The following is a 23188-nucleotide window of genomic DNA, read 5'->3' on the forward strand; positions in this document are numbered from 1 at the left end:
TTTGGGGTAATTTTCCATGTGTGTTGCGGTGTGAAGCAATATCCTGTTTCACCTTTCCCAGTTTCCCAGGTGTGCCAACCTCTCCCTTCCCCTCCCCCTTGCCCCCTTGCTAAGTGCTGTCCGTCAATCTTAACATTGCAGCAAGGGCGTGGTCTGGTTGGTGCAGTTCAAAAGATGCCTCTCAGCCCTGGGGTCATTGGCCAGTCCAGGTGTCACTGTCCCCTGAGACTGCCCCCCTCCCACCTGGTTGGTGGCACACCTGCCCCTTCCCCTCCCCCTTTCCCTGGGCTTAAAAAGACACAGGACCAAGCGGTCAGGATTCTGTTGGAGCTGTTACCAAGATTCAGAGATCTGTGACCATGGAATAAAACTCTGGATTAACCCTCCGGCAGAATCCGTCTCCTTTTCCTCTTCACCTCGCCTAAAGCCTTTCCATTAGAGGTAAAAACTGAATTCCTGCTTGCCTGGACTTGTTCCAAGTGCCAGCTGCAACATACAGCCAGCCAGAGGTGTCTCTGAGGTGAAACACCACAGCTGCCACCTCTGGTCAAGCAGCAAGGGCCAGAAGAGCCCAGGCACGTTCCACCCGGTAATATTGGGATCCTATTCCAATACATGTGCCTCATGATGCCATTTGTGTCATGCTGAGACCAGCAAAGGCACTGCCTGACCTGACAGGTTACAAAGTCACAGTGAGTCCAGAGCCAGCGTTGGAGCTCAAACCCTGCCCATGGACACCAGGCACTCTGCCTACCTCTGGCCCTTGCTTCTCAGTCCATCATTCAGAATCAGGACAAGAAGACAAATAACTCCAGGCAGAAGCAGGGAAAACTTGCCTTGTCCAAGGTGTCCTGCTGGTGCTTTCCCTGATTGGAAAGACTGGGGTTTGAAAGGATTTTTTCCCCTCTTACACAAACTTCATCACAAAATGCTGCACTTCCTGCTCCTGCTTTTTGCTCTTTTGTGTTTGGGAAATTGTTTTAGAGGGAAGTGGTAAATTTGATAGCTGCTCTTTATCCAGAATTGGTGGATGAAGCAATTCTCTCTTCCTGAGAAAGGGAGCTGCTGTGGGAAGAGCCCCTGGGACCAGGCAGGAGCTGCCCCTAGAGCATGTTACAGAACATTTTGTTGATCATTTAGTGCACCTGCAAAAGGAGCTGTGCTATTTGAAGGGCTTTGAGCATGTGTGTGCATGTGTGTGAGCTATGGCAGCTAGACAGGGTTTAGAAGTAGGCATTAAAGGCAGGAAAAAAAGCAAGGTCAGCTTGAAAAAATTGAACTGCCAGAGAAAGCTGAAGGGATATGCAGTGGGGGCACTGTGTTGGCTGAAAACAGATCTTTGAAAAAGTGGAGGAAGGAGATGAACAGCCTCTGGGCATTCATAGTGACTGTATTCAGCAAGGCACACATTTACACACCTCACAAACTAAAGGGCAGCACCAAGGACCAAGCACTGGTCCATCACCAAGATCTTTCCCCTGAGGCAGGAGGTGACTCCTTCTCCTAAAGGGTGTCCTCAACCTCAGGCCTCACCCCAGGGCCACCCTACTTCCCTTTGGGGCTACAAGGCAGGGGAGTGCCCAGCTTCAGCAGCTGGTAGTCCACACTGTGATCCAGCACTGGGAGCAGCCTGGGACCAGCTGTGACTCCCCAGCTGTGAGACTGCTTTCCCCTGCTTCTCACCCATCTCCTCCTCTCCTTCTTCTCCATTAGCAGGACTGTGATTTTAGTCACTAATAAATGTCAAGACAGGTCTGGCCTGTGGGCACCTTTAAAAATGTTTTATCCTGGTTTATATACGCCTAATTTGCAGAAGAAGCTGCAAACCAGACCAATTTAATGCTAATGAAGTAAATTTGTCTTATTTTATCCAACTTAGACTTTTTTAAATGGTATGACTTAAATAGGTGTATTACCAGTGAGCAGACTACCCCTGTCAAATCAAGGAATCAGGAGTCACTGGTAGTGCAGGGCACCAGATTTCTCTGGCATGGAATACAAATAATATATCCACAGAGTTATTTTTCACATTATATATAGTCCTAATTGGTCTCCACAATTGTTTTTGTTTGTTTGTTTGTTTTTAATTTACCACTTCTGTCTGTATTAAAGCCTACATTGAAAGGAAAAAAACAAAAAAAGGTGTACACAATGTCAGTTGGAAAACACTGCTGTTAACTGTAAATCCTATTTGCACATTCTCTGTTATGAGCAAATTCTGATCATTTAGGGTTCCACTAATCCTGAATGGAAATCTCTTGTTATGAGTCTATGATTACATTGTGCTTCCTGATACCAGGGCACATCCTACCAGCAAGATGCCATCCCATCTATTCCTTACAAAACCTTTATTAGATTGTGCAGTGCTTCCTCCTACTGAATGAGATTGCTTATATCAGAGTATTGCTGACAGACATAACAAATCCTCCCACCACTTGATTAGAATCATCAAAGAGTGAACTGTGATGGGCAGAAGATGAACTGATTAGCTTCAGACAGTTGCTGCCAAAAAAAAAAAAAAAAGTGGGGAAGGATCCTGGGGGAGTATGTATGGCACACTTCAGCACCTGTGCCAGCAGGGAGAGCAGGGAAAGACTGGGAAGCCCAGCCAGGGGCTAAGGACTGAGGAGTGGTCAAGTGTCCCGTGGTCAGCCCAGCTCTGACACCACACAGAGAGCTCTTTGGGGCACAAAGGGAATGGTATCCCATCCCAGCACCCCATTTCCACCCCATTTTCCAGTCATAGGGGCCATGCTCCCCTCTGACTGGCAGAGCAATCTAAGCCAGAGGAAAAAGCAGACATTTCCAGGTGGATAATAACTGTCTCCTTAGAGATTTCTGGCACACCTGGCTTTTCCCCCAGGGAAGTTTGTTGCGCTGTGTTTTGGTTTTTCCTTGGTCTATGTCTCATGCTCATAAAAGTCAGTAAGAGAACACATTTTCACATGAATTTACAGCATTTGGAGCCTATTTTGCCAGGAATTGAAATGTGTCAAGAGTGATCACACCCTTTTTTTCTCTAATTTTTAAACAGAAAATTCCGTGAAGGAAATTGAGGACTTCCACTTCACTAGAACATCTGCCAGTGACAGATTTAAATCCCCTCTCCATCAGAGCACATGCCTTGGCCACCAGCAGAGCATTTTGGAAGGCAGAGGCAGAGAAGGTGTCTGACAACACAGCCACTGCTCATTTCCCCACCCAGCTGCCACTCACCTCCTCCTTGCTGGAGGCATTCAAAGATCCAAGTTCACAAAATAGAGTGACTGATGTCAAAAAATACCTTTCCCAGATGAGGGACCAAACCTGGTAGGGACACAAGGGGGTGGGAGGCTGGCCACCACATTTCCAGTTGCCCAGTGAATTTAGGGGACCACCAGCAAACAGAGAAGCAACAAGTTCTGTGCATGCCAGGGGCTGAAAATATTAAAGGCAGGAGCTTAAAAGAGATAAAAAGGACCTAGTGGGTGCTTTTTTCAGATAAAGACTATGGTGTAAAGAAATATATGAAATGCAGGATCAACATTCCAGCATGGCCACTGCTACCGGCCAACTGCATGACTTTTCAAGGCCACTCACAGCAAAACCTGGAAATCATGGATATAAAACACAAACTGTGCCTGTGGATTTCAGCACTAAGATTTTTTCCCAATGTATGTACATTAATGCTTCTTTAAAGGAATGCCATGAAATTTCAAGAGAGGCTGAGAGAATGTGGTATTTGCAAGGTCTGTGCTTGATAGCTTGCACACAATGGGAAGACAGAACAAATGTGATGCAGACACTTATATCCCAAGAGTTTTGAAAAGTGTTTGTGCCAAGTCACTTGGAAAATCTTATGAAATTAAATAATTCAATGTAGGTAAATGTTCAAAGCAAAGAGGTGTGGGGATGGAACAAGCTTTATGGACAAGATGGAAATGTGGATTAAGCATGAAAATAGATGAAATAAGTGAACAACCACTGTCAGACCATACTGCATTTTGTAGGTTTATCTGACAAATATATCTATAAAAACACAGCACACCCCTGTGAAGGGAGAGAAAGTAAAAGCTGTCTCAGAGACTGAGAGGTTTGTTATGCAGTGACTGAGGCGCAGGCTGACCACAACCAGTGGAAGCTTGTCCCCTGGTTTAGGTGCCTTTTCTGCCACATTGCAGGTCCTTGCAGGGGAAGCTTTCAGATCTAAGCTTCTGAAAGTGGATCAAAAGTACCAAAACACAATAAAACTGCTATAATTGCAGAATAACTGCAAACTGATGTGGAAAATTGTGATCACACAGGAATTTTTGGGATGAACCCAAACTTCCACACAACCAGGAGGAAAACTGCTGCTGCCTTTGGTAGGATCAGTCCTGACTTCTGAGACGCAGGTAACTAATGATTTCCTGGGCTAGGATTTGAACCATCAGTGAACAGGATAGTACAAGGATATTTACTAAAAATGACAGAGCAATTACATATGGAAGGGGTTGTATGGGACCAGCAGTGGGTGAATATAGCAGGAAAACAGATATGAGACTCAAGGAAAATGTTAACTGGTGAGCCTTGTGAAAGTCTCCCAAGGTCACACAGCTGAGTCCATGTGACTCATGCTCAGGTGTCATGAATCCCAATTTAGGAGCCTGATGACTACACCAAATTGTCACAAATGAGCGGCTTAAGTTGCTTAAAGAATCACCATCGAAGGTGTTGCCAAAACCAGATTTTAATATAAATTTGTGGGAATAAAACAAAGATTTGTGGCAAGATTTCACTCTATTACCCATACACAGATGAATCATACAAAGGAAAATAGGCTTGGAACAACTTTAGAATGATCTGCACAGAGACTGGGGATGCAAAGGATAAGGGTGTGTAGGGAAGGGAGACCCTCCAGCTGGCACATGATGTTCCTGACAGGACCCTTGCTTCAGAGAGGACCCCTGGCTTTCTAAACCCTTGACATGGTCTGGGTGTGGCTGAGTCCAATCTTACCAGTCCCAGACCTGGTCTACAGTTTATGTCTACAGGGTTTAGCACTTAATCACTGGTTAATTTAACATTTATAAAGTGATTCTGTAGAGCTTACTACACTTACAACAGTGACTTAGTTACACTCCCATCCTTCACCTCACCCAGACACCATGAGTTCCTGGTATGGTCAGTGATGCTTTCACTTTAGCCATGCAAGAGTTTCCAGTGTGGTTGAGGGATGCTTCACTGCCCAACTCATGACACAAATGCCAAATTCCTAACAGCAATTCCAGCAATCAAAAAGCAGTCCTGAGGGCAGGGGCAGATGCACCACCACAACTGGAGAGCTCAGAAGTAGGCACTGTTCTCCAAGTGTAGCCTCACCCACGCTGAGCAGAGAGTCAGGAATGTCCCCACAGTGTTCTGGCAGCGTTCTGTATCAGAACACTCAGAGGGGAACTCATCATCATCACAGAGGAGCTCCACACTGTCCTCCCTCATACTCCTTCTGGAGCATGTGGTGTTTCCTCTATCAGTGTGACAGAAGCTTGACCATAAACAGAACTGAAAAAGCTGTGAAAGCCAACTGGGTCATAAAAATTTTGAATATCCTAGGCTTCATGGGCAGAAAAGCAGACAAGGCAAGCTTTGTGATCTTATTTCCTTGAATCTGTTTCATATTTCACTTTTATTTCCTGGGGAGGAGAGATACAGACAGAACACATTCATCTCTGTCAGGAGCAAGTCCAGCCCTCACTAACATAGCAGCAGAGGGCCAAGCCAGAACAAGCACTTTTCAGTGTAATTGCTTTGCCTCAGCAATTTCATTTTATCACAGCTGATGTAAGTGAAGGCAGTGAAAGGGACCTGAGAGCACAGCTAAAAAACGACACAGCACACAAAAGGCTTCAGTTTCCTCAAAGACAGATCGAGTCTGTCATCTTTATCTGACACTAATTGGGAGCTTTTTCATTATCACTGCCAAATTCTGCCCTTGGCTATTTGCCCATAAATCTTTCTGACATTTTCCAGTGGGAGTTGAAGGCAGATAATCTGAGGGCAGAATCTGATAGGGAACTGGTAGAAGGACACAGAATTCTTCCCTTGTCCTCACTCAGGCATATCTGATAGTTGCAATGGCACCAGCACAGGCTTTTCCCAGTATCGGGGGTGAAAGGGAGTGCATGAGGTTTCCTAGTTTTGAGAGAGATGGGATTCAGCTTTCATTTCATTTGCTTGGCAACTTTTGGAGGTGGGCTGGAGAGAGGTTCCTCACTGTTACACCATTGTTTGTGCTGGGATTGCAATGGAGTTTGAAACTGCTTACACTTCTGGAGAGCTTTACAACTACTTCCAAATGCCTCATTTGAATCCTACTTGGGAAGGAACAGAGTGCAGTGATTCTGATCGAGAGGCCACTGTACATCAAGCAGCTGGTGGTCCCCACAGCAGGTAACCCAGATGGGTGCCTATACAAGCTGAAACCAAAGCTCTCTTTAAAAAGCAAGCATATCTGAAACAAACAGAATCATACAATGGAAAAGGCTCATCAACTCAGGCAAAAAAATGTGGATGCATGGACCAGAAAGGGAATTTTAAAATTATTTTGAGCACAGGATGAGGTTTATCCTTATTTTAGCACTTCTTTCTCTGGTAAAGATGCAAATCAATTCACAACCCTTAATTTCCACAGCACTGCTAAAATGCTGCAACATGCAGAGCGGCATTTTTAATGTACCAGAAAACCAACAGGGAAACTGTATTATAATTAAATAAGAGCACTCCACTGTGCAAATGGGCTGGCCGTATGTCCATCTTGTTTGGTTTCTGAGTGTCCACACAGTTATTCACAGGTTTGCTTTAAAAATTGTGTCTAAATTGAAGCCTTCTAAATGGAGAAACAAAGAGTAGCTTGGAGGAAGAGGAGGCTCCTCTGTCTACCCAGCTTTTCCTTTCTCTGTGTCTCATGGCTTGATTTGCTCACATACAGGTGTGAGTACTGACAATGGAAGGATAAGTGTCATGCTGGAAAGACAGCTATTGTTTTTTCATCTCCAGTCACTCTTCTAATCTCAATTTTGTGTAAAATGTCTGACTTCACACATCGGCTTATATATTACAACAGGATCTGGAGGACAAATTACTACATTGCTTGCATTACTTTGCTGTAATGCAATGTTATGTTACTTTGTACAGAACAGGCTAGAGGGCAGAAGCAGGTAAGAAAATCATTATGTCTGTGTGACTGTACTTCCCAGGAAGCCCAGAGATGAATCAGTGCCCTCTGGCAGGTTTTGTGTGAACACAGACTGAAAAGACGATCCCTGCCTTCAAGTGCAATTTAGCTTCAAGGGTATTTTCACCTGAGCTCAGCCTGGAGCAGCAGTGATAGAAGGTTCTTGCCAGTTGATGGAACTGGAGAGGTCTCAGTTCACATCCTGGCTCATCAGTAAATAAATTATCATGACACTTTTTCTGGTTTTCACAGTGGGTTTCTCATCCTATGTGAGACACTCAGAGGCCTGGAAAGATGTCCTCTGTCAAGGACACGACAGATTCTGTGAAGCCAGCATCACTAATCCCTTGGAAAGAAAACTCACATGCTGTACAGCCACCAGGGACATCAAAGAATCTTTGGGACTGTAGCAGGGTGAGGGGTAAAGGGGAAAAATTGGAAACACTTCACAAGAAGGTGAGGTTCTTGCTGCTGTCTGGGCTATCAGTCCCTGCCAGTTCTCCTTAGCAATTTTTTTCAATCCTTAGTGCATCCCACTACAGATCTTGAAGGAATTGCTGTAAGTTTTGTATCAGCTCCTCTACAGAGACAGGGTGACTTCAGCCATCCCCTCTTCTGCCTGGCAGCAGCAGAAGTGTAGGTCAGGAAATCACCATCCACATCAGTTCACGTCATTTACAGCCTGTGCTGCCAGCTCCTTGATTTTCAGGTCAAAAGATGAGTAAAAAGCAGGGAGTGAAGAAAAACAGTGTATTGCAGGGAAAGTGGAAGCTGGGAAGAGGCTAAAAATACTGTGGCAGATCTATGAAAAAAAGGGAAGAACTGCAGAGGTGCTGTGGACTTGGGGGAGGCTTGTACAGGGATAGGGATCCAGGATGCCACAGTGTGGGTAATATTGTAGAAGGAGGAAACAACAAGAACATGGTCCTGATGATTCTGGTGGAAGTACAGGGAAAACCTGGTCTCATATGAATATAATTTTTTAATTAGTTCAAAGCCATTTTCCATTGTACTAAATACAGAATATTTATGTATGTATACACCTGTTGCCATTCATCCAGGCTCATTATGCACAGGTTCATTTTAAGGGCGATTTTTGTCATCTAATCATTTGTGTCCCATCATTATATTGGAATTTATGAGATAAAAGATGAGCCTTTTTCTATGCACTCTAGGCCCTGTATTACAGTTTATAATTGGGAAAAATTGAAGAAGCAGTTGGTAAAGAAAACAGTCCAGACTAGACTCCAGAACAGACACTTTTTTCCTTCAGTGTTTCTAACTCAATCTTTTAATTTTCAACTCTTTCAGAGCTAATTATATACTAATGCTACCAGCTTTAAGTTACAAATCTAAATCACTAGCACTACAAGGATGACTGACAAATGTGTTCTGGAATGAGTTTTGTGCTTTTCCTTCCTCAAACTCATACACATTTGTCAATGGGAGACAGAAGGGGAAAAAGGCAAGCCAAAGTACATTGTGTCACTGAGGATTATCTTTCATGGAGACAAGAGCTACTCATATGCAGAGTAAGCTTTGGTGATACATATAGATTTATATACAGCTAGCTAATAATAGCTCTTGATTTTGGCTTTAATGAAAGGCATTCATTTTAAACTTTCCTTACTAGCATTAGTAAAAATCAGCCCCAGTGAAGCATTGTTGCTGCTGTGGAAATCAGTTCCTCAAAATCTCTTGTTCCTCTTCAGGCTCAAACCCATTGTACATCAGTGTGTAACAGCTCACTGTAAAGTTATGGATAAAGTGATGGATAAATATGGCACATGAAGTGTTGCAGGTCAGATTATTTGTTCTAACTTCAGTTACATGATATGAAAGTGGTGTGCATTTTTTCTGGTCTAAATTTCCATTATCTGTTTCAAAATTAATCAAGGATGTGACCATCATCTGATGTAAATGGCTCAGATGCCTTTCTGTATTCCTAAAACCATACTAATTTTCACATCCCTACAGAGTTCTGCCAGCAAGGACTGTCAGTTTCTAGTTGCAGGGGTCCCTAATTCATTCCTCAGCACTAGCCAAACCCAGCTTTCCCCTCCTTGTCCTTCCTCTCTTGACAATTCATTTTAATACATATTTTTGAAACACAATCATCTTATTTTGGATTTTGAGCACAGTAAGATTTGACTCTTTTGTTTTCAGGTACTTTTGTATTGTTCACTTTAGCACTGAGTAGTGAGAATTAGACTGGCAAAGTAGTAATTTTATGTCATCTTGCCAGAAATTACTTCCTCATGAACAGCAGCTCTGCAATCTGAAAACAGCAGTACAAAGCATGCTGTGCAGTGGCTGCTTAAAACACTTACCGGGTGCTCAGTGCAAGCCATGTTTAAACCAAACAAATCCGTGCCAAAATTTAGAGTGTGGGAGATTAGGAGTCTTACTTTATTTTGACAATCCTTTGGCATTCTATTTTTTCTGCTGACTGCAGTTTATACACAGATGTTCTGGGGGGAAAAAAAACCACAGAGAAAAGGTACACAGGCAGTGACAATTCACTGTCTCTTTCGATACAAAAATCAGGTGGTAGCAGATGAAAATAGCAGGTGGTAAATAGCAGATCCAGAATGAATAGAAGCCCTCTTTAAATTTGGCTGAAGCTGTCTGACATAATCACAAGTTTGGAGGGAAGACTGACAGACAGACTGCATAAAAATAAATATGAAAAAATGACACAGTTCTCCCTTGAGAAACAAAGCATGCATTTAAAAGAAAACAGCAGTTTCCCTGGCCCAGGCAGGGGATGCCTGTCTGGCAGGGAGAATTTATGCACAGCCATTGCCCCCTGAGGAGGCCAAGGATGCTCAGACCAGTGAGGAAGATGAGCCCCATCCAAAACTTTACTGCCTCTGCCTGTGGACTCTCTGTGGGCAGAGACCTGGCCAGGGTGGTGTCCCTGAGCCAGTTTATTATTTGCAGAGGGTGTGCTTGGAGCTGGGCTGAAGCAAAGAGCAGTGTGAGAGCACCCAGGTGCAGCTGGAAAATAGATGCCGTGGTTTTTCCGCAGGGAGTCCGTGTGACAGATGCGCTGACACCAACATGTTTTGTGTGACAGAAGGATGTGAAGAGGCCCACGCTTGGTTAAAGAAAAATAGGGGAAGTCTGTGCATTTTTTGTGATCTCAAAGTTGCTAATAAGCAGGCAAACACTTATTGTGTCTCAGCATAGCTTAGCAGGGTGCACTCCTCAAGAAAATTAGAGGCCTTGACATTCCCCTTCCCAGGTCTGCACACCCACGGGCTGCTAATTACTGACAGGCTGCAAAAGGGCTGGCAAAGAGAACACCTTCAAACTGCAGACAGGCACTTCCCACTGCTGCCAGTACAGAAATCATCAAGACTCAGGCTGCCCTGTGCTGTAAAGCTTTCCTGCAAGCTTATGCTGAATTTGTTCAACTTTTCCTGGATTTACAGCATTAACTCTTAGATGGTTTAGGACAAATTGTTATACATGGCTCAGTTGCTCAGATACTCTCTGGACAATTATTGAAAGATGCTGGAAACTTTTTCATGCTTGTTGGAAATGACACTGATTGGGAACTTCACAGTTTCAACAGAAAGCTTTGAAAACACCTCTTCTACCACAGCTTGTTCTGGTACAATAAATAGTAAAGAATCTGAAAATATCAAAAGGGAAATAAAAAATACCAGCAGCCAGCAGCTCAAGTGTTGGCATGCTAATACTTGTAAATTGTAAATAAATAAAATGATGGCTCTCATTTTAGCTAATCACTGTGCTAGGGATGCCCAATTAGCCTAATAAATTGCCAGCAAAACTACTCAAAGCACCCATGCAATGACGCTTTTGTTTCTCCCTCCCAGACTTTTCACTTGCACAAATTTATTAAATCAAGACATAAAGCATGCATAATAATTCTTGGAAGTCAATTGCTAATTTGCATAGAAAAGTAAACCAATAAATGTATTTTGTATGTGATGCAGGGTTAAGAAAGGGCTGCAGTGTGATATTGGATTGGATAGGTTGTATAATGCAAAATTTAAGGACAGAATGATTGAAGGAGCTGCATGGACAATTGAGTCTATGAGTTAGGCTCAAGATGGGCTCAATGAGGCTGTAAGGCAGCTGAAGTATTAGGACTATGCCACAAGACTAATTTCTGTGAATACATGTGGGGGTTTAGGAGCCTAAAAAACCCAAGGTAACAGAAGTAAGTTACAGAGCACTGTTAAGGTTGGGGAGCCAAGCAAAGAGAATTTAGGATCTGCCAAGACTAAGGTCATTGGTGTACAATACATCCCATGGCAGTCCCTCAGGATGTGTTCCTACACCAGTTTTCTATAGGATCCTTATCAGACAGACCATTTTAATCCTGAACAGGAGCCACAGACACAGACAGAGAAACCCTTCAGCCCTTGCTCTGCTGCAGGAGGAGGATGAAGGACACCACTGTGGCCAGACCTTGCTGGATGCTCACCAGTGCCCTTGTCCCATCCTTCCTGCTGTTGCCCAGAACTGCCAAGGGAGTCAAACAACCTCACTCCTCAGTGGCTATCAGCAGCTGAGTGCTCCTCTCCTGGTGCCTGGGATCTGATTTACAGAAGTACCAAGCACTTTGGAAGACAAGCTAAATCAGGCAGAGCTGCACCATGTGAACCAAGGGCAATTCTGCTGCTGATTTCAGCAGGGTAAAACTCAGATTGATTCCTCCATTTCCTTCCAAACCTGCATTTGAGCAGGAACCACAGAGGAATAAGGGAAGAATGAAAAATGGGCACTGAAAAATACGTGTGCAATCCTCTCTCTCCATACAAAGCCATCCTACCTAGCCAGGAGATGGAACCATCTGAGAATGTCTCAATAGAGAGCCATGAGCAAAAAATCAAGGTGGTGTGATTCATTTGCCTTAATTTAGGTGTTTAAAAGACTGATGTCTGAGCCACTGTATAATGCCTTAATAATAGAGAGAAATATGTATCTCTGATACTCTAAGCCAAGTGTTGTCTAAGAGACTTGTTGCCTGACATGCTCCTCTCTGCTGACTACAGTGGGACACTGTAGGCCATTTTTGGGCTATCATCTACTTTGACACAGCAGAAGAACAAAGCAGATGGTGCTGAAGTCCCCAGTGTCCACTCCATGTCCAAATGGGGTTTGGTTTGGACTGGATTTATTCTGGCTCCCCTAGATCAGCTATCCTACCTAGGCCAGCTATTCCATCACCAGCAATTTCAAAATTGCTTGAAGGATTCATTTAGATCACTGTGCCTTTCTAGACATAGAAGGACATTTGATGCACACCTGGAACAGAGGTTTTGGTTCAATTTTCTCTAAAAGGAATTCAGCTAAGCAGAACAATTTCTCCAAGAACTGAACTGGCAACAGACATAAAGATGACATTTGCTTTAGAACTGCATTATTGCACAGATCCTAAATACTGCTGTATATGCATCATATCAACTCAGATATTTAATTTTCAGATAAGTGAATGCCAGGCTCAGTGACACAGATAATAAAACCCAATCATATTATTTTAACAAAATCAATCAAAACTATTTACATAGCTTCAGTTATCACAGATCCTTTTGAAATGCTGTTTGTTCAACAGATCAAGAAATTTGCAGAGAAAAAAATGAAAACACAGAAATGGTATTTTTTCATTAGAAATTAAACAACTACAGGCTATCATTATAGAGTAACTTTTCCTACAAACACAAGAAGCAAACTCCTAATTCAGAGAGTTATAAAGAACAGCATCTTAAGCACGATTGGAAAGAAAGGCTCTTGACTGAATGCAGAGAACATTCAAATAGAGATTCAGGGCAATTTCTCTTTCTGCTTTCTAAGATGTAGTGGGAATATGCACAAATTAGTGTGACAGTGAAGTCTATTTCTTCGTATTCACTGCAAATTCTCTGGGGAAATTCTGGCTCTGATCACAAAAGACCCATTCATCATACTTATCAGGGCATAGAATTGTTCCTAAGCTTCCCTTTCTAAGAATTAATGTCTTTCCAACAGATTCCTTAAAACATTGCAGGACCAGCATCCTTTGAGCAGAAATAACTACAGATTCCTTGCTTAAGCTTTTCAAAATGTCCATTAGTACAGAATATTTAACATCTTACATGGTTGCTCTTACTCACTTGCATGAGTGAGAACATGCAGAGCTTTTCCATTCTCATCAGAGATATCAAAAACATACAAGTTCTCAGATGCTTGGTCTGGTCACTTGGGCTATGCATTCCTGTGCTGAATCTTGTAGAGAAGGTGAATAGTGTATTGTAAAGCCAGAGGAAGGGAAAAATACATTTATGAGTGAAATTTATACTCAAGAAAATACAAATATTTTCCTGAAAATTTTGTTTTCTCTTTATTTGCAGTTACTCCAAGTGATAATAAATTATGAATAAATGATAGACCACTGCATGGAGACAAGCATGAGTTTTTCCTCTAACCACCAAATCACTAATGTAAGCAAAAACAAAAATATTTTTAAATTGCCCACTGTAATGTTGAATTGCAGATAATACAGACTTCTCAGATGTTTGGTCCAGTCACTTCAGTTATGGATTCCTGGGCTAAAGCTTGTAGGGAAGATGACTGTAAAGCCAGAGTAAGTGAAAAAGACATTTATTTATAGAAGAAAGGAAACCCAAGTAGTGGATTACACAAAGGGCTCTAAGTGGCACTGTAGAAGGCAGCTAAGCCTCCAGTGGAAGGAGAGCCCTGGCCAAGCTGGGAAAGGCAGTGGTCGGGGGTTCAGTGACTTAGGACCATTTGCTTTGCTTTGAACCTGGCCCCTTGGTCAGATGTGTCTCGTGACCATCACTGCCACTAATCTGAGTAGATTACTGGCCATGGCCAGTGTTGCCTTCCAGGCCTCAGAGTTCTGCCTGCAGAAGAGGTCTCTGTCCCAGAAACCTGCTTCCCAACAAAGCAGGGCTTAGCTGTCATAGCCAGGCAGGCAATCAAAGGTGACTTGGAAGAACCAGGGTGAGTCATGTTGTTCTGAGGAATCTGATTAATTTTATAGCCCTGACAGAAGTTCATGCATTGAACAAGCCCCAGCTGTCACATTTTCTCACCTATTTCTGCTCTCAAACAATGGTATTATTCCAACTCAGTTGCAGAGTGTGAATGTAAAGCCTGAAGTGCTGAATTCATCTTTGTGACTTTAATGAGACTATCCGGTGTTTTCCTATTGCATTTTATTTTTCTGTTTTTCTTTAATTCTTTTGTCCTTGGGACTTCAAGATGTCTCTGAGCATTCTCCTAAAAACAATCTCTAAGCAAACCCTGAGGAATATTTCTGTCTGTCTTCTCAGCCATGCAGGCAGCAGACATCTTCACTCAAACCCTGAGCATTTGGAAGATTTCCCAATGCTTCCACTGGGGTGTACGACACTGTCATTGTCCACTCACTGTGGTTAACACAGGCTCAGGTTCCTGCAGTATTTTGACGTTTCTTTTTTTTTTTTGCATACAGAATTTTACGTGAGCTTATGCCTTGGAGTGACTACCTAGAACAGAGGCTAGACAAGACTGAGAGAATAAAGTGGGTATTGATTAAAGGCCTTCAAAAGGTACACCTTGGGTAGTCAAAAGCTTCAAGTGGCTACACCCAAGATGGACAATGGTCACAAGTTTTTCAGACAATTCTGAGTCTGGTTCATTTACATACCAATTACAGCTCCAAGTAATAAAGTCACATACCCCCAGTTTGCTCCTCCTCAGCTCCCTTTTGTTTATACTTTTGGGGCCTGGGGCAGTAGGGTGTCCTTGAGTTACAGGCCTAGAGGGATTGTTTTGTCTGCATAAAATGGGAGAACAGTAGCTGACAAGCTACGGAGTTTTAGAATTATACCCTAAAGCAGTACAGGATTTGAAAAATATAAAAGCTAAAATCCTAAAGCATCAGAGCCAATCCATGGTATAGAACTTCTTGGAATGACAAATAGAGGGGAAATTTTGTAAATCCTGGTGAATTCAATGTTTTGGTTTAGAATGTGATTCAATAAACTGCTCTGAACAGGAGTGGAGAAGTGAAACATAGCACAGAGGGAAGAAGTCAGGGGGTAATATGAAGAAGACCAGGAAAACCTCAAGATGCCACTGGCCAACAAGCCAGTGAAGCTAGAGACCCTAGCACAACTTCCTTAAATTCCCAGCTAGATCAGTTGGTCTAAGAAAAGGTGATTACCCCTCCCTCCAAATATTTCTCTGGTTATTTGTAAAATAATAGTTCTAGTTCTTATTAAAATATCTCTTAAAATCTTTGAAAATCATGTTAAAACAGGAATCATGAAGACTAACCTCTTCTGTGACATAAAAGATCTTTCAGAGCTATTTTATTTTAAAATAATATGGATGTGTTCTGCCATGTCCAAAGCTTTTCACAAGCCTTTTTTTTCAAAGCATAAAGCACTTCAGACCCATGTTGCCACTTTTAAATGTGAGCAGTTAAATCTGACCCTTCTCCCTCCTGTTCCCCCAGTGATGACTGCTTCTCTCCACCACACCAGCACAAGGACACAGCTGACCCCAGAACAACTGTGCAAAGAAGCAGGACTGCACAGTTAGTTAATTGAGGGAGTCCCTTAGGGTGTGACTGGCTTTTAAAGGCAGGAGCTGAGTTATCCATGCCACCACTTTCCTAGCCTGCATAACTCGAAATTAGCCAGAAGAATTAAACTGCTGGTTGAGAAATCAACATCCATTTATGTATTTCTTGCCACTCTTTGCTTAAAGCATCTCAAACACTCAAGACACTTCATACCTTATCCATACTGCAAAGGTTTAGCTCACTGACTCCTAATGCGTGTTTGAAGTACATCTTATATTTGAGGAATGATATATGCTTCTGAAAATCAGACAAGACTTGAGTCCAGCTACCATTTCCAGACAAAGAAAATGAGTATTGGAAGGTGCAGCAGTGGGCCAGGACAGAGGGAGGACAGCTTGGAGCAGAGTGGGACGTGTACCTGAAGGCACGAGAGACAAAAGTGAAACCGGGAAACCTTGAAATGGAAGTGCTCATTTACAGCAATGAACCAGGGCTGGCATGGGCCAAGTTCTTAATTGCACTTGCACCATCTGCCATGGTTCAACCCCAGCCAGCAGCCAAGCCCCCCTCAGCCACCCAGTCACGCCTGCAGGAACAGGGAGAGAACCAGAAGGGTAAAAGGTAGAAAACTCACAAGTTGAGACAAGCACAGTTTAATAGGGAAAGCAACAGGCACTGACTCAAGCAAAGCAAAGCAAGGAATGAATTCCCTCCTTCCCATGGGCAGGCGGGTGTTCAGCCATCCCCAGGAGAGCAGGGCTCCATCACACCTCACGGTGACTTGGGAAGACAAATGGCATCACTCCAAATGTTCACTTCCTCCTTCTTCCTCCTGCTTCATGCCTTGAGCATGATGTTCCATGGTCTCAAATGTCCCTTTGGTCAGTTTGGGTCACCTGTCTGGGCTGTGTCTCCTCCCTCCTCCCAGGCTCCCAAGCACCCCCAGCCCCCTCCCCAGCCTGGCAGCATGAAAAGCAGAAAAGGCCTTGGCTCAGTGTAAGCCCTGCCCAGCAATTACAAAAACATCTCTCTATTATCAACCCTGTGTTCAGGACAAATCCAAAACACAGCCCTGTACCAGCCACTGTGGAGAAAGCTGTCTCCACCCCAGTGAAAATGAGCACATCATGCAGCTGAGGTCTCTGCACTCACGACAAAATAACCCTTGCTCAATGTAGCCCAGCATCTCATGGCTGTGAGGACCAAAATCTATCTTTTGAGATTTTTTTCCTTTGCATAAATCACCACATTTACTGATGCAAAGGTTCAGGAGCCAAGTCAAACAAAGCACAGAAGCATGTGAAATGTTATTTATGCATTAGTTTAAGCAGCGGCCTTGCATTTTGCATTATACCAGCCGATTTCTTTGCCACCGTGGAGAGGCAAGGTTTGTCCTTTATCTTTGTGCTTCAGCTCTCTGCACATTATTCTTCAGCAAACATTTAAATTCACCATAAATCTACAGGAAATCTTTTTCCCTGTCAGTAGACTTCTTTTCTTTGTTGCTGCTTACTCTCCCTCCATGCAATCATTTACTCAGCTTCCAAATTCCCTTCCAGTGTTCCCAGACTCAATTTGAAACTATTGCAGGAGACAGCAAAAATTAGCTTAGAGAAATAATTTTTTCTGCCAGCTGTCATTCCAGCATTTCCTCCCATCAATTCTCCAGCCTACCTTATTTCTTTTCTTCCTAATAGAATTTTCTGCATTATGATCCCTAAATTGCTCATATTCTTGTTTAGGCTTTAGGGTTCCACTTGCAAGCAACAACAGTTTATGTTTTCTGCTTCTGGCATTTCTGACAGATTAATCACTGTGCAAATGCACTGCTAGAGTAACTCCATGGAAGTCAGTGAGACTCTCCCAATTCTTGGTAGCAGCCCCTTTGCCCTGATATTTCTAATGATTCATTGACAGTAAACCTATTTTTATATAATCCACATTTTAAATTATATACAACCTTCTTATATATTACAACTATTTAAAATCCTGGGTTCTTCAATTTGGACAGCAACAATAAGCAATTTTACAGCCCAGAGAAATTAATAACACTAGCCACTGAGCTCTGTTGTCAGGCCAGAGACTTCCTGATCTCAACTGATTGCTTGGCACAGTCTCCATATCCATTATTTAACTGGAAATAATATTTTTTTGCTCAGTATGATGGGGTTCTCTGAAATAATTCAATTGGAAGGAAAGTTACCTTGTCAGAAAGTCATCATCTTAACAGTTTTAAAGCAAATTTGTGAGATGAGAAGTATTGGTTAGGAAGAAAGAATGTTTGAAGGAGTAATATTTCTTTGGAATAAGTCTGAGACTTGGACTCTGAAAATGAAAGATTATCAACTGTGCCTATTCCAGGACAGATTGGTAGGTAAATTCCACTAACTTTCATTGGGGTTAAACATGACCACATATCTGCTTCCAAAACAATGAGAAAAGTTTAGCTTAATCTACTCTGTTTCCAAGGAGTGTTTAATTTTTTGTTTAGCCATTTCTATACAAATAAGTGTTTTTATAAACATCAGGAGACACAAATGATTTATTACTGATTGCATTACATGGATATTACCACTATAAAACTTAGTCTACACACCGATTAATATTTCAATTTTTTCTTCCCATCATAAGCAAATGCCTGCTTTGTGGCAAAACAAAATTAGTGACCCAAATGGAGCATAGATTACCTTTATCTCAGTGATAATGGGTATTGTTTAGCAGGAGGTTCTTTCAAGTATTCACTAATGTCATTCTATAGTATAGTCCTTCATACAACTTACAAGATTAGCAAAACAGTTCTACAGTCACTAGTTAAGAGATAAAAATTTAGTATAAGGCTGATATTTACTGAAATCTGTCAGCTCAACCAATCCTGAAGAAAAAAGTGAGCCACTAACAACCTGTGGCAATTCATCACATAACACTGGCACTGACATTGCAGTAATATCTGCTCCAGAATGCTCCAGAATGCTCTAATATTTGCACCCAGAAACTACTACAGTATCTACAGAAATGTGGTATGACTTTTGTAAAAGCCAAGTACTGACTTTTTAATAGAGTTATTTATTATAAGACTGAACACATAAGCTCAGAAGCTAAGAACATCAGCATATCTTGCTTTACATGCCCAGCTCCAAGCATGGACATTTGCCAGGCACAGGGGAGGACTTCCCACCTGGATGGATGGCAGTACTTGTGCTGCAGAACAGGCACACACAGTCCACTCAAATTCCCTTTCTCTGGTGAGAACCACCTGCAGACCATGCATACTGAGTTCATTGTAAATTTTAAGATAGTCTTGCTGGGATGAGCTTCAGCCTTTTTTTGGGAATTGTTTTGGATTATTAGTCTTTTCAATAATCTGGAGGATATGATCACATCTGGAATAGAAAGACTTTCAAATGCTATTCCTGATTTACCACTGCCTCATGAATCAGCCTTGATAAATTCTATAAATTATAGAATACACAGAGTATTCGTTTGATAAACAGCACTTTCCTTTTATATAGTGTCTGGCGGTTTGATACCCACTGATGTCTTGTACTAAATGCCTCTGTTTGTCAACATGGTGGTCCAATGTTTTGCTGGTAGGAACCAGAGAGCAGTTTCCAGACTGGTCTTCCCAAATTACAAGAAGGCAGGAGTGGCAGCTCATAAAGCCAGTCACAGAGGACACTGCTGTCTTACCTCCAGCCTGTCTGCTCCATCCCCCTTGAAGATGGTACTAGCCCCTCAAAGTTTTCAGGCCAGACAAACCCCAGCACAGCTGGATCCCCCAGGCCCCCAGCACACAGAACTCCTTCAGGGAAGTAGGGACATGGTGTGGAATTGAAACCTGCAGCTTGGTGGCTGCTGAGGAACAATCCTAATCAAGGATTAGGATTGCCAAGGACATAGTGCCTGAGTACAAGAGGAGGGAGGAAGGGTAGAATAAGCAAATGCTTTACATCCTTCATAGCCAAAGACAGAAAAATGAAATTCTAATTATTGTGTTCTAACAGATGCTCACTTGCAAGAGTGAAATGGAAGGCCATTCCTACTTCCAAAATACTCATTCCTCCAGAAAAATACCTGATTATTTGGAGTAATTTAACATCTACTAAAACAACTGCTTGTGCAATATAAACAGTTTGTAAGTACTTGCTACTTTTTTGAAATATTACTCATCTTGCCTAATACAATGACTGATTTCACATTTGAATTCTACAGTAAAATTCATTCAGTAATGAAGAAAGACAACAAAAAAAAAAAAAAAAAGAAAATGCTTGGGGCCAGTTTCTGCTCTAAGTCAACATTGCTACCTCACTGGCAAGAGACACAGCATTGCTCTGGACTGAGCCCAGTGCTTGTAGCAAAAAATAGAATTCAAATAAAATGTGTTCCCTCCTTTAACAAATATGTATCTACAGCTATGCTGAACTTTGCCAAGAGCTTCCCTTGGTGAAATACAGATTTTTCTTCCTATCTTCCAGTAGCAGCAGGGATCTCTAAACCCCACTGTGCTCTGAGAACAAGACTTCTGGAGTTAGGGCCACAGTATCACCTCTTTGCAATATGGTAATTTATTCAGGGAAAGAACTTTCTTCATTCCTTTCTTGATGCTTTCCAATCTGTTTTTCCTACTTTGCTGAAATCAACAGTTTTTAGTCACTCATATATGCAGAGCTTAGAACAACATTATTAGTTATATATATTGATAATATCTATACTTACTTGCTGGGGAGCCCTTCACTTAAAATATTTCAAAAATATGCCACTCTTCATAAACCTGTGGAAAATTTATTATTTAGGCCAGTGTGTCCAAATACAACTTAATATTGGGTTTTTTCTGCATAGTTCTTTGCAAGGCCAGTTCTGTTGGGCTGAAATCTTCTGCCATTCTTTCAGCAACTACTTTTATTCCCTGTTTTCTTGATCCAAAACGAAGTAAAATATGACAAGGCTGCTCAGCAGCAAGCTGAGGGCCCCTGAAAGGTCATGCTGCTTCATGTAGGTGAATATCCCATCCATGCAAGACAACACTGGGGTGAAAACTGAGCCCAGTCTTCTGGGCCACTTCTTGGACTTCCTAAGTCCTCAGCTACATTCCTGGGATGAACAGGTTTCTGTCAGAGGACAGCTCCAGTCCTGAACCGCAATCCTGCCACAGGGATCCAACACAAGGGGAGAAGTTTGAGGTGCTGGGGAGAAAACCAACAATGGCAGTGAGAGAAGACACAGGAGGGATAGAAGGACAAGGGGGAGAAGGGAGGCAGGACTACATTGCAAAAGTGCCAAAAACAGACAAAGTCAGCAAGCACAAGAAAAACTCAACAAAAAAACAACCCCCAAAAAACTCCTAAAGAACAGAGGGAGAACACAGAGGGCAGGTGAAAGCAAAACTACAGTGTAAGAGGCTTTTGAAACAAAAGGCTTAAAAGGCAGGAGGAAGCCCTGGGACAGAGGGAAAACACTTCAAGGCAAACCTCTCTCACTCCTGGGTCAGCATAATCTGCAAAGGTTATTTTCTTAATTACCAATGCTTTTTGCCTTGGAGGTTTTATTTTTTCCTAGAATTAAAAGATTACTGCCATGGCAATTTTATTTCAGTATGGATTCTACTTAATTAGATACACACATGTAAAACCATGGATCAGCAAAAGGAAGAAATAACAACCTAATTTATTCACTTACCCATGGAGGGAAAACACCAACATTTTTAATCCTCTTTCTTGGAAGCAGTGAAAAAGATCCTGACTCCCATGCCTTCCTCTTTGGGGATGCCCTGTTGTCTGTCAAGATTTCCTGGACTCAGAAGGAGTTGGTGTAGCAGACTGAACTGCATGGCATGGTGTTTGTGGATTAGTGCACACAGCAAGTAAGTGTGGCCTCTGAAATCTGCTGGGAATTTGCAGCTTGGTTATCTGCACATGTGCAGATAAACCAGGAAAAGAAACTAAATTAAGAATCAGGCAGGGATTGTTAATAGGGAATATACTTTCACAGAAAGTGCAAAGCCATTTAATGCAACTTATTTTAAGAGTACCCTCAGAGACACTCTTCAACATTAACCACGTAACATCTATTTGAACCCAAACTAATGAACATACTTCCTTGCCTAGAAGAGTTTACAGACTGAAAGAACCACATTTTCTCCCATGTCTGAGGGTCTTGGAATGCTTGAAGGTCAGACTTACCAGTAAAGATGTAGGTGAAGAAGGCACTTGGTACTTTGGCCTTTTCCATGTTCTTTGTCACTAGATTCCCCAGACAATTAAGCAGCTGTCCCACATTTTCTCAAGTCTTTCTTTTGCTAAGTACCTGTAGAAGCCTTTCTTGATGCCCTTTACATACCTCAGCAGATTCAACTTCAGGTGAACTTTGGTTTTTCTAAGCCAAACCCTTCATGATGCATTCCTCCTGGCTCCCCTATGCCTTGTTCCACCTCTTGTATGCTTCCTTTTTATGTCTGAATTTTGTCAGGAGCTGCTTGTTCATCTGTGCAGATCTTCTGTCTTCAGCTAAAGAAGGGGATCCTTGAAATGCAATCAGCTTTCCTGAACCTCTCTTCTCTCTGGAGCTGTATCCCACTGGATTTCTCCAAACAGATCTGTGAATAAGCCACAGCCTGCTCTTCTGATATCCAGGGCTGTGGTTTTCCTGGCCTCTTTACTCTGTCCTCTCAGGAACCTGAACTGTACCATTTCATGAGCACTGTGGTCAAGACCATCTCCAGAATTCACATGGTCATGATTGTCATGGAAAGGAATTAATTTTGCATTCTTCAGCCTGCCAACCCAAACTGAGCTTAAGGGACATTATTTAACCATATTGCATGAAATCCTGTTGCTTCAATAAGAAGTTTGGACATAGGAATTTACTTTAGACTTGCAGGACTGGACTTCAGAATTGCAGATATCTGTTGTCATTTCCACCCAAGCAATACTACATTACTCTGCTGTTGGATCTGCTGTTGAGATCAGCAGACACTACCAAGTATGTATGGACTCATATTTGTGATTGACCTGTATCTCCTGAGGAAAACAGAAAGAGTTGTTACCTCCCTAAGCACTTTAAAGAGCTTCTATAAATATGCAAAGTTTTCTTCAAGAGTTAAAGAGATATTCTGTGCTTTTAAAGAAAGAAATGTTCACATTCAAAACCCAGAATCATGTTTACACCTGAGGAAAAAACATGAGGTGTGCATTTTCAAAGCACTGATTTCTAAACATCTAATTTCTACATCTCTGTACTCTCAAGTATGCATTATAGTGAAATGTTTTATGGGTTACTACTTTGTCTTCTGTCACAGCACACTCAGAAGGCTGTCGCATGGGTACACCCCTTTCTAAATTTAGACACATTAATAAACTTCAACAAGTAAAATGGTCTCAAAAGAACTCCAAATTTGACTCCACTGCCCTCGACCTTGTCAGACCTTTCCAGAAAATAAGGCTAAAGGAAGAGTT

This window comes from Molothrus aeneus, chromosome 3, assembly GCF_037042795.1.
Source record: "Molothrus aeneus isolate 106 chromosome 3, BPBGC_Maene_1.0, whole genome shotgun sequence".
In the NCBI taxonomy this organism is placed as follows: domain Eukaryota; kingdom Metazoa; phylum Chordata; class Aves; order Passeriformes; family Icteridae; genus Molothrus; species Molothrus aeneus.